The sequence below is a fragment of the Gorilla gorilla genome, chromosome 18 (genome assembly GCF_029281585.2).
Source record: "Gorilla gorilla gorilla isolate KB3781 chromosome 18, NHGRI_mGorGor1-v2.1_pri, whole genome shotgun sequence".
In the NCBI taxonomy this organism is placed as follows: Eukaryota; Metazoa; Chordata; class Mammalia; order Primates; family Hominidae; genus Gorilla; species Gorilla gorilla.
This window is the reverse complement of record NC_073242.2, coordinates 14,992,382-15,010,167: the sequence shown is the minus strand read 5'-3', so window position 1 is coordinate 15,010,167 and position 17,786 is coordinate 14,992,382. Positions and strand designations below refer to the sequence as shown.

At 48.5% G+C, this 17,786-nt stretch overlaps 1 long non-coding RNA gene across 1 annotated transcript in view; it reads right to left on the bottom strand.

Annotated features, from left to right (window-relative positions):
• LOC129527566 (uncharacterized) overlaps positions 1-17,786 on the bottom strand; it is a 131,392-nt gene that overhangs the window by 10,834 nt on the left and 102,772 nt on the right. The window lies entirely within an intron of this gene.

Sequence of the window (17,786 nt, the reverse complement as noted above, 5' to 3'; positions counted from 1 at the left end):
GTGCTAGATGAAGTTCAGAAGAAAGAACTCCAGGGTGAATGGGAACAAGAAGGTTGGTCCTCCACACCCCCACACTGGAGGGAAGACAGAAGGGAGAGTGGCTGTGATTTGAGTGTTTTGCTGTGGTTACACCCTAAAGACCCTGGAGACCAGGCACTGCTCCAAGTGCCTTGAAAGATGTTTGATCTGGGGGCTGGGTGCAGTGGCTCACGCCTGTAATCCCAGCACTTTGGGAGGCCGAGGCGGGTGGATCATGAGGTCAGGAATTCAAGACCAGCCTGGCCAACATGGTGAAACCTCATCTCTACTGGAAAAAAAAAAAAAAAAATCCGGGCATGGTGGCTGGCGCCTGTAATCCCAGCTACCCAGGAGGCTGAGGCAGAGAACTGCTTGAACCCAGGAGGCGGAGACTGCAGTGAGCCAAGATCACACCACTGCACTCCAGCCTGGCAACAGAGTGAGACTCCGTCTCAAAAAAAAAAAAAAAAAAAAAAAAAGTTTGGGTCGGGCACAGTGGGTCACGCCTGTAATCCCAGCACTTTGGGAGGCCGAGGCGGATGGATCATGAGGTCAGCAAATCGAGACCATCTTGGCTAACACGGTGAAACCCCGTCTCTACTAAACATACAAAAAATTAGCCGGGTGAGGTGGCGGGCTCCTGTAGTCCCAGCTACTTGGGAGGTTGGGGCAGGAGAATGGCGTGAACACCGGAGGCGGAGCTTGCAGTGAGCCGAGATCGTGCCACTGCACTATAGCCTGGGCGACAGAGCGAAGACTCCATCTCAAAAAAAAAAAAAACAGTTTGATCTTAGGCCTTACAATAGTCCAATGAGGAATGGATGATCCCCACTTAATGAGAGAACAAACAAAGGCTCAGAGAGTTGAGGGGATTTCCCCAAGGTCATACAAACTACAAACAGCCGGGATGGCACTGACGCGGGCCTGCCTGCCTCCCAAGGCTGCCCAAGCTCAGTCAACCCCCACTTCTGCTTTTGCAATAAAAGAAAAGCAAATCACTGGTGCTCAGGGGCCCATGAGCAATTCAGAGTCAGATGCAACTAGAGTGTGCAGCCACCTGACCTGTTGGTTTCTCAATATGCTTAACGGATCCATGATTTCTGGTCCAGAAAGGAAATGCAGAAGCCTTTCCTTCCTGCCTCCCACATTCTATGGGTCAAGTATTTACCAAAAACACAGCAGTGGACTGGACACCAGCAGAGATACAAAGAGGGAAACATAGTTCTCCCTTCTCAAGGCAGGTTGGACAACATCAATACTTTGCAACTGGGGGGTGTGGGTGGAGAACTTATGCATGAATTTGAAACAGGAGAGGGAATGATTCCAGCGGAAAGACCAATTCACGTCTACAATATACACTGAACTCCAGCCTGGACAACATAGCAAGACTCTGTCTCTAAAAAAATTTAATCATTAGCCAGGCATGGTGGCACATGCCTGTAGCCACCTAGGAGGCTGAGGCAGGAGGATCACTTGAGCCCAGGAGTTCAAAATCACAATGAACTATGATCACACCACTGCACTCCAGCCTGGGCATCAGAGCAAGGCCCTATCTCCAAAACAAAACAAGGTAAGACGTTTACATACAAATCAATGTAAGAAAATCCAAAATAAAATATTACCAAACAAACCCCACTGGGGCCTTTAAAAAAGTGACCTAAACCAAGTGAGACTTGTACAGTGTGACAAGGATAGCTCAAAATTAGAACATCTTTTAATTTCAAATATATACATATATATATATATATATATATATATAATTTTTTTTTTTTCTGAGATGGAGTCTCGCTCTATTGCCCAGGCTGGAGTGCAGTGGTGCGATCTAGGCTCACTGCAAGCTCGGCTTCCTGGGTTCACTCAGTTCTCCTGCCTCACCCTCCTGGGACTACAGGCGCCGGCCACCACACCCGACTAGTTTTTTTGTATTTTTAGAAGAGATGGGGTTTCACCATATTAGCCAGGATGGTCTCGATCTCCTGACCTTGTGATCTGCCTGCCTCGGCCTCCCAAAGTGCTGGGATTACAGGTGTGAGCCACTGCGCCCAGCCTAATTTCATTCATATTAATATGTTAAAAATCATAATCGTCATAGATGTTGAAAAGGCATTTGACAAAATTTACTACAAAATTTAGAAAAAAAACCCATCAAATTAGAAAGAGGGATACTTCCTTAAATTACACACGATAAAGGAAATTACACCCAGACACACACCCATCAAGCCAGAGCCCAGCATCATTTGTAGGGGATGGAAGCAACAGAAGCTTCCATTAACCTTCGCAACAAAAGAATGCCCTCTGTTACCACTATTATTTTGGAGGCCCTAGCTGATGAAACTAGGCAAGGAGGAAAGTAAAACATTTAAGAAAAAAGCAGGAGGTAAAATAATTTACTCTGAAAAATGAGGCAGACAGATTTCGCTAAGGAGTTAGGTACAAAAGTAACATAATAAGCAGCCTTCCTTTTTCTTAATTTTTAAAATATAGAGATGGGGCCGGGCACAGCTCACGCCTGTAATCCCAGCACTTTGGGAGGCCGAGAGAGGCGGATTGCTCGAGGCCAGGAGTTCGGTACCAGCCTGGCCAACATGGCAAAACTCCATCTCTACTAATAATACAAAAATTAGCCGGGTGTGATGGCACACACCTGTAATACTAGGTACTCAGAAGACTGAGGCATGAGAATTGCTTGAACCCAAGGACGTGGAGGTTGCAGTGAACCGAGACTGCATTACTGCACTTAGCCTGGGTGACAAAGAAAGACCCTGTCTCAAAAATAAAATAAAATAAAATAAAATAAAGATGCGGTCTTACTATGATGCCCAGGCTGGTCTCAAACTCCTGGGCTCGAGCAATCCTTCTGCCTCAGTCTCCCAAAGTGCTAGGATTATAGGTGTAAGCCACCAAGCCTGGCCTCAGTCTTCCTATGTACAAACAAGCAGTTAGAAAAGTTAACAGAAGAAAACATCCCATTTGCAACAGCACACTCCCAAAAAACAAAACTCTCAGAAATAAATGTGCAAAAATATACACACACAATCCATATGAAGAAATCTTTCAAATGCTGCCAAGGGATATGAAACACTTTGAATGCAAAGAAGGCCATGCTGCATGTGTTATCGAGAAAGGTTCAACATTAAAAAGATGTCACATCAATATCAAGCGGGGGTGTGTGGAAATGGAGGCTTCACACATGCTGGGGGGAATGTGGCGGCATGGCAACTCCAAAACACAGTTTGGCGGTTTCTTAAAAGGTGAATATAAATCTACCTTATGGGGCTGGACACAGTGGCTCATGCCTATAATCCCAGCACTTTGGTAGGCCAAGGCAGGTGGATAACCTGAGGTCAGGAGTTCGAGACGAGCCTAGCCAACATGGTGAAACCCCATCTCTACTAAAAGTACAAAAAACATTAGCTGGGTGTTACAGGTAGTGGGCGCCTGTAATCCCAGCTACTCAGGAGGCTGAGGCAGGAGAATCACTTGAACCCAGGAGGCAGAGGTTGCAGTGAGCCAAGATCGTGCCACTGCACTGCAGCCTGGGCGACAGAGCAAGACTCCATCTGAAACAAACAAAAATTAGCCAGGCATGGTCGCACACACCTGTAATCCCAGCTACTCAAGAGGCTGAGCCAGGAGAATAGCTTGAACCTGGGAGGCAGAGGTTGCAGTGAGCCAAGATCGTGCCACTGCACTCCAGCCTGGGCAACAGAGGGAGACTGTCTCCTAGATAGATAGATAGACAGAGATAAAAAATAAAGTGTCAAAATCAGTGGCTTTTTGTATACTTACAGAATGGTGCATCCATCACCACAATTCAATTGATTTTAGAACATTTTCATTTCCCCAACAAGGAACCCTGTTATCCTTAGTCATCACCCCTCCCAATTCTTCCTTCCTCCCCAGCACCAGGTGACCAAGTAATCTGCTCCCTCTCTCTCTCTGGATTTTCCCATTCTGGACATTTCACATAAATGGAATCATACAATACGTGGCCCTTTGTGATTGGCTGCTTGGACTTGGCATAAAGTTCGAGGCTCACCCATGTGTGGCCCGTGTCTGTGCTTCATTCCTTTTTACTGCCTTATTGCCCAAGTGGTGTCATAAGCACCGTAGGTGCACTGTGAAAAGTTAGGGTGTGTGTTGTAATCCCTAGAACAATCGCTAAAGAAAACATATATAGCTAAAAACATAGAGCAAAAACATATAGCCAGAAGTCAACAGAGATAAAGGGAAATGTGAAGAATCACTCCAATAATCCAAAAGAAGGCAAGAAAGGAGGAACAAGAGACAAAGAGAAATAGGCTGGGTGCGCTGGCTCCCTACGAAAAATACAAAAAAAAAAAAAATTAGCTGGGCGCACTGGCGTGCACCTGTGATCCCAGCTACTCGGGAGGCTAAGGCAGGAGAATCGCTTGAACCCAGGGTGGGGGGAGGGGTGCAGAGGATGCAGTGAGCCACTGCACACAGATCATGCCACTGCACACAGATCATGCCACTGCACACTCCAGCCTGGGCGACAAAGCAAGACTGTGTCTAAAAAAAAAACAACAACAAAAAACACAAACAGCATACATTAGAAATTCCATTGGGCTGGGCACAGTGGCTCACGCCTGTAATCCCAGCACTCTGGGAGGCCGAGGCGGGCGGATCACGAGGTCAGGAGATAGAGAACATCCTGGCTAACACGGTGAAACCCCATCTACTAAAAAATACAAAAAATTAGCCAGGCATGGTGGCAGGCGCCTGTAGTCCTGGCTACTTGGGAGATTGAGGCAGGAGAATGGCATGAACCCGGGAGGCAGAGCTTGCAGTGAGCCGAGATTGCGCCACTGCACTCCAGCCTGGGTGACAGAGCGAGACTCCGTCTCTAAAAAAAAAAAAAAAAAAGAAAAAAGAGAGAGAAATTCCACTGAACGAAAGTGAAATAAACACTCCAAGTGAAAGTGAGACAGTGAGACTAAATTTAAAAAAACACAAACAAAAACATGACTCACCTACATAATGTGTAGAAGAGGCACACTTTACATACAAAAACAGATAAGATGAAAACACAGGATGAAAAAAGATATCTATGTAAACATTAATTATAAAAAAGCTCTATTAACATCAGATAAACAGATAATATGTGGGCTTCCTACTTTTTTGATGGAACAATTAAAAACGCAGAAAATAGGGTTGGTACAGCGGCTCACCACTTTGGGAGGCCAAGGTGGGCAGATCACTTGAGCTCAGGAGCTTGAGACCATCCTGGACAACATAGTGAGACCTCACCTCTACCAATAACAACTGCCACCTGAGAAAATGGCATTTTTCATGAGGAACATCAAATACTGTGCTATCCTTTCCGTAACTTCTGGTTAAGTCTTTCCTAAAACCAAGGCCCAGCTTTGGGACTCCTGCAGTTCCGTTAGGTGTCAACAAGTCTCTTTTGCCAAAAATTAGGAAAAACAACCGAAAGTCCATCCACCAATGAGTGGATAAACCAAATGTGGTCTATCCATATGATGGAATATTATGTCATAAAAAGGAATCAGTCATAAAAAGGGATGAAGTACTGATACAGGCCACAACATGAATGGATATTGAAAACACCATGCTGAGCCAGGCATGGTGGCTCACACCTGTAATCCCAGCACTTTGGAAGGCTGAGGCGGGTGGATCACTGCAGGCCAGGAGTTCAAGACCAGCCTGGCCAACATGGTGAAACCCCATTTCTACTAAAAATACAAAAATTAGCTGGGCATGGTGGCAGGTACTTGTAATCCTAGCTACTTGGGAGGCTGAGGCAGAAGAATCACTTGAACCAGGGCGGCAGAGGTTGCAGTGAGCCGAGATCGTGCCACTGCCCTCCAGCCTGGGCGAATGAGTGAGACTCTGTCTCAAAACAACAACAAAAATTAAAAAAACCCACCATGCTGAGTGCCAGAAGCCAGACACGAAATGCTACAAATTGTATGATTACGTTGGAACGAAATGTCCAAAACAGACAAATTCATATAGACAGAAAGTACATTCATGATTGCAAGAGCTGAGGGGGATGCGAGGATTGTAGGATTGACTGTTAATGGGTATGGCATTTCTTTTAGGGTGATGAAGTGTTCTCGAATTAGTAGTGGTGATGGTTGTACCACTGTGTGAATACACTAAACACCAGAGAAAGGCCAGTCAGGGTAGTTCACACCTGTAATCCCAGCACTTTGGGAGGCCGAGGCAGGCAGATCACCTGAAGTCAGGAGTTCAAGACCAGCCTGCCCAACATGGTGAAACCTCATCTCTACAAAAAATACAAAACTTAGCCAGGCATGATGGCGGGTGCCTATAACCCCAGCTACTCGGGAGCCTGAGGCGGAAAAATGGCTTGAATCCAGGAGGCGCAGGTTGCAGTGAGCCGAGATCGTGCCATTGTACTCCAGTCTGGGTGACAGAGCAAGACTCCATCTCAAAAACAAACAAAAAACATCAGAGACTGGTACACTTTATAAAGTGCTGCATTTTGTGGTATGTGAATTACTTATCAATTCCTTAAGACTAGTAGGAGAAGGAAGGCATTGCAAATGATGTTTTGGTTTTGTAATTAAACAAGAGATTTCTCCCTCTCCCCCCAAAAAAGTTCTCTTTCAGTTTCTGCAAACTTCCTCCTTCCCTCCCCTACCCATCCACCCAGAGGAATTTTATCTGTTCCTGCCTAAACAGATTAGAGGGCTTTGTCTTTTGAGGCCTGGTAGGTAAATTAGAAAGGGGTCCCAAGTAAAGAGAGAGAGAGAGGCATCCCAGAGCCCTGTTCCATCTGAGCCTCCCACGGCCCATAACTCACTTTACCCAGTAACATACTTCCCTTCCAGTTTACCATCTGGAAGAAGGAATAAACTTATTTTTCTTATTCACCAATAATTTATGTAAACCAAACATTGCAAACAAGGGTTTCCTTAGCAACCTCTATCTCATTCTCTTCAGATAGCAATTGCTCTCCAGTAAAGGGAGTGTCCTGTTCCACACAACTTAAATTAACTTGGAAATCTCACTTAAAACAGAAAAGTTAAGGTCTTCATAAGGTTTACCAGGGGCAATGCATTTGCAGGAATGCACGGGGCTGAAGGTCAAAGGCAAAGAAAACAAAGCACAAATTCTTTCACCCGGATTTGGTTTGTCCTTGTACACCCATGGTTAACAAGGTCACCTGGCAATGACAAATCTGCTTTTGAAATTTTGTTTTTTTTCTGGAGGCAGAGTCTTGTTCTGTCGCTGAGGCTGGAGTGCAGTGGCGCGATCTCGGCTCACTGCAATCTCTGTCTCGTGGGTTCAAGCGATTCTCCTGCCTCAGCCTCTGAGTAGCTGGGATTACAGGCGCCCACCACCATGCCTGGCTAATTTTTGATTTTTAGTATAGACGGGGTTTCACCATGTTGGCCAGAATGGTCTAAAACTCCTGATTCTCAAGTGATCCACCCGCCTTGTCCTCCCAAAGTGCTGGTATTATAGGCATGAGCCACCGCGCCCGGCCAGGTCAGTTTTCTCTAACAGAAGTAACAAAACAGATGTAAGCCAAAATCACAGATATATCAAAATTTTAAAAATGGTGTTGGAGGTCAGGTGCAGTGGCTCATGACTGTAATCCCAACACCTTGGGACGCCGAGACAGGAGGATCACTTGAGACCAAGAATTCAAGACCAGCCTGGCCAACACACGGAGACCTCGTATCTATAAAAAAAGTTTGTTTTTTTTTTTTTTTTTGAGATGGAGTCTCGCTCTGTTGCCCAGGCTGGAGTGCAGTGGCGCCATCTCGGCTCACTGCAAGCTCCGCCTCCTGGGTTCATGCCATTCTCCTGCCTCAGCCTCCCGAGTAGCTGGGACTACAGGCCCCACCACACACCCGGCTAATTTTTTGTATTTTTAGTATTCACTGTGTTAACCAGGATGGTCTCGGTCTCCTGACCTCGTAATCTGCCCGCCTCGGCCTCCCAAAGTGCTGGGATTACAGGCATGAGCCACCACGCCCAGCCACAAGTGTTTAATGGTATTAGAAAATGCTGACTTGGGTAGTGACAGTTTCAATGCATCATTGCCTGGCCTTCTGGGTTTCACCTTGAACCTTGTGACAGGTGATCAAGTCATGTGTCCAAGCTCAGGGACTTCCTATTGTACAGAGATGATGCTGCCTGGAGCATCCTACTCCAATCCCCCTCCCTTCAACTTCTCACAGTGTATCATATTCAGCCCACACCAGGGCAAGCCCCGCTCATGTCATCAGCCCTGCCCTGGCCAACAGCCTAGAAAAGATGCAGGTCAACCCCCACAAAGGGCAGGGTGACTCAGTTCATTCACATGCTACAAGCCAGCTGCCTGCCTTGTACTCTCTCCAGACCTGGGCTGTGTGCAAACTGCACAGACAGGGCCCCGTGCTCAGAAAGGTCCCCAATGCTTACTTGAATGCTCTATTACCATCTTGAATCTTAATTTCTGAAAATTATTGATTTTCATTTTGTGCTGATCCCTGCAAATTAAGTAGCCATTCCTACTTCAGAGCCACTTAACGAAGGTTCTTGGGTGGCTGGAATAGGCTGGGGTTTCCATAAAATAAGGGACTGGCTGGCCGGGCGCGGTGGCTCACGCCTGTAATCCCAGCATTTTGGGAGGCCAAGGTGGGTGGATCACGAGGTCAAGAGATTGAGATCATCCTGGCTAACACAGTGAAACCTCGTCTCCACTAAAAATACAAAAAGTTAGCCAGGAATGGTGGCACATACCTGTGGTCCCAGCTACTTGGGAGGCTGAGGCAGGAGAATTGCTTGAACCTGGGAGGCAGAGGTTGCAGTGAGCCGAGACTGCGCCACTGCACTCCAGCCTGGGCAACAGAACGAGACTCCATCTCAAAAAAAAAAAAAAAAAAAAAAGGCGGGGGAGGTGGTGCTGGCCAGGCACAGAGCCCCTGCAACAGAAGACCCTTCCCTTGCTCTAAAGTATCCCTCTCAGAGCCATTTCTTAATGGAACCTGAAACAGCCTGGTGACCTGCCCTCAACTGTTTTAATCATTGGCTGTCCCCTTCTTCAAGAGCAGGTGCATTTCACATAAGTGCATAATACTAACAAGAGGGGCCGCTGCCCCTGTGCTGGGGCCCTGTCATGTGTATTCTGTGCTCAGGGTCCCTAGGAGGCACAGGACCCAGATCTATCCTTACAGTAGGACTATAGATCACTCTAGAGTGGCCTGTCCTGAGCAGGACAAGACCCGGCAACCCTTTTGGTCAATGCTGGAGCATCTCCCAGGGATGAGCAATGGTGGCGTTTGCAGGATGGCTGGCAGCACTCGGCAGTGGGCCAGCTGTGCCTCAGTGATTCTGGTGGTTCAAACCCACAACCCAGCCAACTCACCCTAGGCTCCAACCAGCCTGGCTAACTGGGGACAGCCATTCCCAGCTGCACTCAGGCATCTGAAAGACCCTTCCTTTCCTGCGAAGCCTCTTTCAGGGTTTCAGGAAGGAAGTGGAGACAGTGAGGGGAAACCACAAACCCATATAACTCTAATAGTATCACCTCTTGGTCCATGGGGGTGGGGGGAGGGTGCTTCCCGTGTTGAATTTCATCCTGAAGCCACCCTGGTGGGGGTAGGGGCAATGCCATTCTCTCCATCTCACAAACAACATCGCATTGGCCCCGAGAGATGAACCCGGGGACTGAGTGTGGCTACCAAAGCCAGGATCGTGACCGACCGGGTCTCTCCAACTTGGGAGCTTTAAGGGCAGGCTGTTGGTTTCTGCAGATACTGGCCTAGCATAGCCCATGTGATCAGCCAGGGCTGAGGTCCCTCTGCTGACAGGTTTCCCTCCTAAGGACACTGGTGGGGCTGTGGCCCCGTCAGATCATCTGTCCCTGGCAACACTCTTTTCCAGGGAACTCCAATGAGGAAGAGAAAGTGGGGACCATCGACTTCCGTGTCTCTGAAAACAACTTTGTAAAAATGTGTAAGGACCCAACACTCTGCTTATAATCAAACGGCTCAGGACCCCTCCGCTCTGAGTGCTTCAACATTGGGCATTTCCTTTTCCTGTTTGGGTCTCAAATTCTGCCTCTGGAATCTTGTTTTGAAGGCTAAGTTTCCAGCCAGAACAAGTGCCCACACTCTACTATCCCAAACTCATCCCCTTGCCTTAGCCAGGAAGGCTGATGACAGACAGGGTCTTTGCTCCCCTAGACACAGCTGGCCATGACTGCAGGACCCTCAGACGCAGGCAGAGCCCTTTGTCCTTTTTTGTCACTGTGCAGACCACCTTGGGAGCTGATTATGCTCCTTAAACCTCCTGGGAACACTTATGGCCCCCAGCACTGCAAAAAGGATTAAGTCAACTGAGAAGAGACATGTTTTTCCAATTAGTTATAAATCACCCATGTTGGAATTTTTGCAAAACTGGCTGGTTGCTTTCCCATTACCCAAGATTCCTCATTCTTTCTTTCTGTATAATTTCACAAGGTTTTCAAGTAAATTTGATACTAAAGGCCCATGACCATGAAATAAACAGGACACTCACAGCGAAATGCTAAAGCCAAAATCTCATCTTCCATGCGCCATGCAATGAGAAAGGAGATGGACAGTAACTTCCACCTACCAAACTTCCCTACCCCAGGTTTCTGAAGACACATCAACACATGCAACGACATTTGTGTTTGGATATGCATTTTACTACATACGTACATCTTTAAAAAGATTTTTCCCACTGACATTTATTTCTCATGCCAAGTCGGGGCCAGCCGCCAAACTGGGGAGACCAAGATCCTGGAGTCAATGCACTCATTCTCCTTAAAGGACCGTGACACCAGCCAGAGAGGCGGAGAATGTGGTAAAGGCAGGGAAAACACGATTCTCCCACCTAGGAAGACAGAAGAGCTCTCGCAATGGGCAGGGCAGCTCTGGGAGCAAGTGACTAATAATAGCAGGAATATTACAGCCAGTGCATCAACACATGGGATGAATTTAACAAGGCTGGTTTTGTTTTTTGGTTTTTTTTTTTTTTGTATGATGGAGTCTTGCTTTGTCACCCAGGCTGCAGTGCAATGGTGTGATCTTGGCTCACTGCAAGCTCCGCCTCCCGGGTTCAAGTGATTCCCCTACCTCAGCCTCCCCAGTAGTAGGGACTACAGGGCGGCAAACGAGGCTGTTCTTACTTCAATTTTGCAAAGTGAGGAAATGGAAGCCCAAGGAGGCTATGTGTCCCAAATCATTTATTGAGTGGTTGTAAAGCTGGGATTGGAACCATGCTGTCTGGATCTGAAGCCCTCTTGTGCTGTTCCATCTGGCAGGTCCTCGTGGACAGAATTCTAAGATACCCCTTCCCCTCCACAGACACGATTCCCACCCCTGTTGGATACACCTTCCCCCAGTCATTCAATCGAACACGAATCTAGGTGTTGCTGTGCAGTGATTCTGCAGAGGTAAAGTCCCAAGTCACCTGACCTTAAGGTAGGGGGCCTGAGCCAATCACATGAGCCCTCTCTAAACCTGGGCCCAGGAAATCAGAGGCTGGAGAGCAGGAGGCAGATTCAAGGCTCGTTCCTGAAGATGGAGGGGACCTCTAGGAGCCTCCAGTTTACAGCCGGCAAGGAAATGGGACCTCAGCCCTACAATTGCAAGGAACTGAATTCTGCCAACAGCCTAATGAGCCTGGATGCCCATTCTGGATTCTTCCCAGAGCCTCCTGAAGAGAGCTCAGCTGGCCGACACCTTGATTTTGGCCTAAAGAGGTCCTGAGCAGAGAACCTAACAACACCCTACCAGACTCCGACCCACAGAAACTGTGAGATATTAATACATTTGTTTTTTTTAAGCTGCTAAGTTTGTGGCAATTCATGATGTGGCATTACAGGCTCTGACCAGAGGTCTCAAGCACCAACCCCGGCTGTCATACCTATGGAAGACACCATGTCCGCAAATGCCTCTCCAGGCCTTCAAGAGACCTCATGTGGTCATACGCGGCTCCCAAAGTCCCCTTAGGGCACTATCCCTACTCTCTGCAGGAGCCACGTGAGGGCGGTGAGGACTGGCTGTGGAATTTGAGGCTTCTAAGTCCTGGCCTCCCAGGGCCTCAGGCGTCTTACCCATGTGTGCTATTAACGTGATGTATCAACTTGATGTTAACCTTGGCCAGCTGGCTGAGGCAGTTTGTCAGGTTTCACCACCGTAAAGTTACTCTTTTATCCCCCTTTCCATTCTGGAAGGAAGTCACTGTGCACAGCCCACGCTGGTGGAATGGGAGGCACCCTACACTTTTATTTACTAAGTTTGGCAACTCTGTCTGTCACACCAGCACACTCCAAGTACTCCACAGCTCCATGAGGCTGGTGACAATCACATTGGACAGTGCAGCTCTATTTTAGAACATCAGGAAAAAGTACCCAAACATCAGTCACTCAGGTACCACTGTACTATTGTTTACTTAGTAGTTTTCTGTAAAAGGGCTCACTTTTTTTTTTCCCCCCCGAGATGGAGTCTCGTTCTGTCGCCCAGGCTGGAGTGCAGTGGCGCCATCTCAGCTCACTGCAAGCTCCGCCTCCCGGGTTCAAGCGACTCTCCTGCCTCAGCCTCCCAAGTAGCTAGGACTACAGGCACCCGCCGCCACACCCGGCTTATTTTTGTATTTTTAGTGGAGACAGGGTTTTACCATGTTGGCCAGGCTGGGCTGGAACTCCTGACCTCAGGTGATCTGCCCGCTTTGGCCTCCCACAGTGCTGGGATTACAGGCGTGAGCCACTGCATCCAGCCACCGGGCTTTTTAAAAAGGGAACTTGATATCACTACCTTGCAACGGCCCAGCATCAAGATGGCCCTGGACGTCCAAGAGGTGGAGCAGCCCTGTTCCTCCGCATGGGCTTTTCCCATCCTTCCTTTCTTCTCCTCCTCAGAAGCCTGGGGCATGCATGGACCCCTTGGTCCTGGTACTCAGGGCTCCAGGGTCCCCACCCGAGGAAGCCTTCACCAGTTCCCAACCAGTGCCACGGGCAGCTCTGACCCCTCCTGTGGCCCGGCTATCTCTGGGCCAGGAAGCTGTAGATCTGTGGCTGCCAAGCCTGGTTGATGATGAGACCCACTGGAGAGCTCTCTAAAAGCTTAGACTTCCCTGAGCCCCCAGCACGTGGATCCTAATTAAAGATATGGGTAGGGACCAGGCTAAAAACAGCCCAGGTGGAGCTGATAATCAACTACTTTTGACAACTCTGAGTCCTACATGCAGGATGACCAGGCTCAGCTGTGCTCTGGGAAAACCTTCACCTGAAGTAACGCACAGCTGTCTGATGGAAGACCCCAGGGCAGGTGCTGACTCTTTTTTCTCTTGAGACAGAGTCTCAGTCGCACTCTGTCACCCAGGCTGGAGTGCAGTGGAACGATCTCGGCTCACCGCAACCTCCGCCTCCTGGGTTCAAGTGATTCTCCTGCCTCAGCCTCCCGAGTAGCTGGGACCACAGGTGTGCACCACCATGCCCGGCTAATTTTTGTATTTTTGGTAGAGACAGGGTTTTGCCATGTTGGCCAGGCTGGTCACAAATTCCTGGCTTCAGGTGATCCACCCGCCTCGGCCACCCAAAGTGCTGGGACTACAGCTGTGAGCCACCACGCCCAGACTGACTCACTTTCTAAAATGAGCAGTACCCGCTGGAGGAAAGCGTGTAGCTTGGCGTCTTCCCAAGCTCACAGGACGTGGAATTCGGTGCTGACAGGCCCTTTGGAGAAACTCCTTTCCCTGTCCTGTGTGAGCAGGAGGAAGGGAGGCTTGGCAGTTTGGTATTTCTGGGTGTACAGCCTCATTGTTTCTTATCTTTCTTGCCCATATTACATCTCAGGTCCCTTGGATCAGGGACAGAACTAGATTGTGCTCCTCTAGGTGGCCACCCACTGCACTTTACGGCCTGGTAACTGGTTTAGTGAGTTCCAGGTTCACAGAGGGAGACGAACTGCTCAGGATGGGTCATACCCAAAGCCTCCGCAGCACCAGATTGAGGTGATTAGGTGAGGAGATTGAGAGCAGATTTGGGACTCTTCAGTTGATGTTATAATGGGATGAGACCTTGGGGCAGGGTGAATGTATTTTGTATTTGGTATGAACACACATCTTTGGGGTCTAGTAGGCAGAATGTCCCTCCCCACACAACGATGTCCACGCCCTAATCCCCAGAACCTCTGAATATGATACCTTACGTAGCAAAAGGGACTTTGCAGATGGGATTAGTCAGGGCATTGGGATGGGGAGATTAGCTTGGATACCCAGGTGAGCCCAATCTAACCGCACAAGTTCTTAAAAGCACAGGACTTTCTCGGGCTTAAAACAGGAACGATAAGGAGGAATGGGAGGTCCAGGAAGATACCATGCACACAGGGGGCAGCCACGTGTCTCCTTCACCTCGTGTATCCAGAGTCTGGAACCCAGCAGGTGCTTGGTGACAGAAAGGCCACTAAAGTGAACTTTGAAGCACCAGATTCCAGTTAACAGTCATGCAGACGAATTATTTAACTTCTCTGACCCCACCTCATCCCTTCTCTATGGATATCAGAAGTAAGGGCAGTGAAAATAACCCACCCAAGGTCATCCACTGAATGAACAGTGGGGCTGGCCCCACTGCAAGCCCCTCAGAACCCATCTGGTTGCCAAATCCAGCACTCTCCCCACCCCCACCTGGGCTTGGCCATAATGGGCAGAACTCCTGGGTAGACAGGGGTGAAGTTTCTCATGGCCCCATTTTGTTCTTTTGCTCCATTCTGTGCCCTTGTTTTCTGGTGACGGGTTGTCATCCCATTTTCTGTGCATAGACCAGCAGGGGGGGCCAGCGCCCGTGTAGAGACCATCAGCTCCCAGAGCTGCCCTGGGGAAGAGCTGCCCTAGGGAAAGGCCTGGTCCTGGCCACCCACAACAACAGTGCCCTTAATGACAAGGGGCACCTATTGGTTCACCACCTGGCTCTTCGGCTGCCAGGTAGATGCCCCTGGAAAAAAGACTTCATCTCCGTGGCTGCGGTTTTCACAGCTGTGAAAGGGGATGGGAAACGGACCTCCCAGGCGTACTGGGACAGAAAAACGAAGCGACTCATGAGACGGCTTCCAGTACAGGCCCTGGCACTTAACTCTTAGCTGAATTTGCATTCTTTTATTTTTATTTGATTTTATTGAGACAGAGTTTTTCTCTGTCACCCAGCCTGGAGTGCAGTGGTGCGATCTCTACTCACTGCAACCTCCATCCCCCGGGTTCAAGCGATTCTCCTGCCTCGGCCTCCCAAGTAGCTAGGACCACAGACACACATCACCACACCTGGCTAATTTTTTGTATTTTTAGTAGAGATGGGGTTTCACCATGTTGGCCAGGCTGGTCTTGAACTCCTGACCCCAGGTGATCTGCCCGCCTCAACCTCCCAAAGTGCTGGGATTTCAGGCATGAACCAACACGCCCAGCTGAACTTGCTTTCTTTATCAAGAGACGTTCAGTCAATCTCAAAGGACTCTCATTTCAGATTCTGCCCAAACCACATGAATCGTTTTTTGGACTCGGCTGTCTCGCTCCTTTTCCTCCACCCTTTTATGTCTTTACCAAGTCTTTCCTCTGTGCTTAGAGAGCACTCCCCAACAGTCTAGCCAGCACCCTCAGGCCTGCTATAAACTACACAGGGGGCCCAATTCAAAAGGCGCTACTAAGCAGGTGGCTCCTTTCATCTGAAAACTGCTGCGGGCCAAGTGTAAATTTAAGACACTGTGCCTTTGCTTGTATATTTCCTCTGTCTTCTAGCCTAAAACCCAGCCAGTCCTAACATTGACCGACTGCCCATGTATGTTACATAAGACCCCATGCTGGGCAGGGATACTGAGATAAGTAGGACACAATCACGACGTCACTGGAAGCGCCTCCAACAGGGACAGAGATAGCAACAGATGATTTCAGAACAACGTATGTGCCTGTCTACAATTCCATTCCCAAGAACTTACCCGGTACCACCCTTTGAAGGATGAATTGTCTCGGCTTCACAGACTTCCAAGGCCAAAGTCAGACAGGAACGGGCAGGACCAGGACTGGGCCCCACGTTTGACTAACATCACTGTCTCCCTTATCACAAGGAGGCAGAGGCCCCTTGAAGATGTCCTTTCGCATGGGCTCCGAAATATCTGCTAAATGTAGGCCATTATGACTGAAAATGCATTTTTCCCCTTGTCCTTGAAGCAGGCAGCTAGCTGCTCTGTAAGTTTCGGCTGTAGCCTGATGTTTAGCAACAGCAGCCCTAGCCCATCTGCTGGCCAGCAGATCGCAGGGTTGTCACCCTTGGAACTGGAAGGCATTCTACACACACTGTGTCTTCCAGGTGCTTTTTCTCCTCAACCATGAAACCACACACCCACAGGCCAGGCAACAAAGCACTCAGTTACTTCACATGGTCATTCCTTCCTCCTCCTGCTTCACCTGATGCAGAAGGATTTGTCAGTAAAACTTGAGCATTACAAGAATATGCAACAGAAAGAATTAGAGAACTTGGCAATCCAAAAGCTGCTAAATGAGGGTTTTCTCCATTTGGGGGGGGTAATGTAAAGCAGTTCCAAGAAAAGTGAAGTCACAGCCACGGTTGCTTATTTTCGGTTTTAGAAAAAAGCCAATGTCAAAGGGGAAGCAGCTCTGCCCCAGCACACAGCCTCCATTGTCTGGCGGGGGGCGCTTGCTGATAAACCATCTTGGATTTGGCACCAGAAACCCAAAACCTCTGACATATGTTTTCATTTGGTGATGTCAGGGAGGAAACTCAAGCCGAAACAGTGAAAGTTATTAACATTCAAAGAAACCACACAGCTCAGCTAACATGCTGAGGCAACACCCTTCCAGCACCAAGCCACCAGCATTTCTGAGGGGACTGTCGGAAAAAACACACAGTGCCCTCCTTTTCCTACCTCCACCCCCCAACAGACTCCTGAGATGCATTATTGCTCAGGCTACCATGTCAGCCCAACTAGCATTTTTCAATGGACATTACTTACCAGAAGTTGGGTGAGGACAAACGGGGCAGGATACGGTACAGGTGGTTTTCGGCAGCTTGGGTCTTTTTTCTAGCACACAAGCAGGTTTCGCCACAGTAGGGCAGACTTCAGGTTAACACCTTGGGAGTCTACCACACATCCAGCTCAGGGGCTACTACTGGGTGCCCCATAATAATTTTGTGAACAAGGTTTGCTTTTTTTGTTTTTTGTTTTTGAGACAGAGTCTGGCTCTGTCGTCCAGGCTGGAGTGCAGTGGCATGATCTTGGCTCACTGAAACCTCCGCCTCCCAGGTTCAAGAGATTCTCATACTTCAGCCTCCAGAGTAGCTGGGATTACAGGTGCGTGCCACCATGCCTGGCTAATTTTTTTGTGTTTTTAGTAGAGACGGGGGACTATGTTGCCCAAGCTGGTCTTGAACACCTGGCCTCCAGTGATCAGCCTGCCTCGACCTCTCAAAGGGTTTCAATTACAGGCGTGAGCCACTGCACCCAGCCATTGTGACTAAGTTTTAACCTAAGAATTCTGTAACAGATCTCACTGTCTGCACCAAAATTAAATTTAAATGCAATTAAAAGCAACTGATTGAACGACCCAGCCAGGGAGAGCACCTAGGGAGACATGATGACGAAATGGAATGTGGTGTCCCGGATGGGACCCTGGAACAGGAAAGAACATTAGGAAAAACCCAGAGAAATCTGAATGAAGTACAGACTTGGGTTAATAACATCTCAATATTGGTTCATGAATTTTAACAAATGCACTGTACTAACATGTTA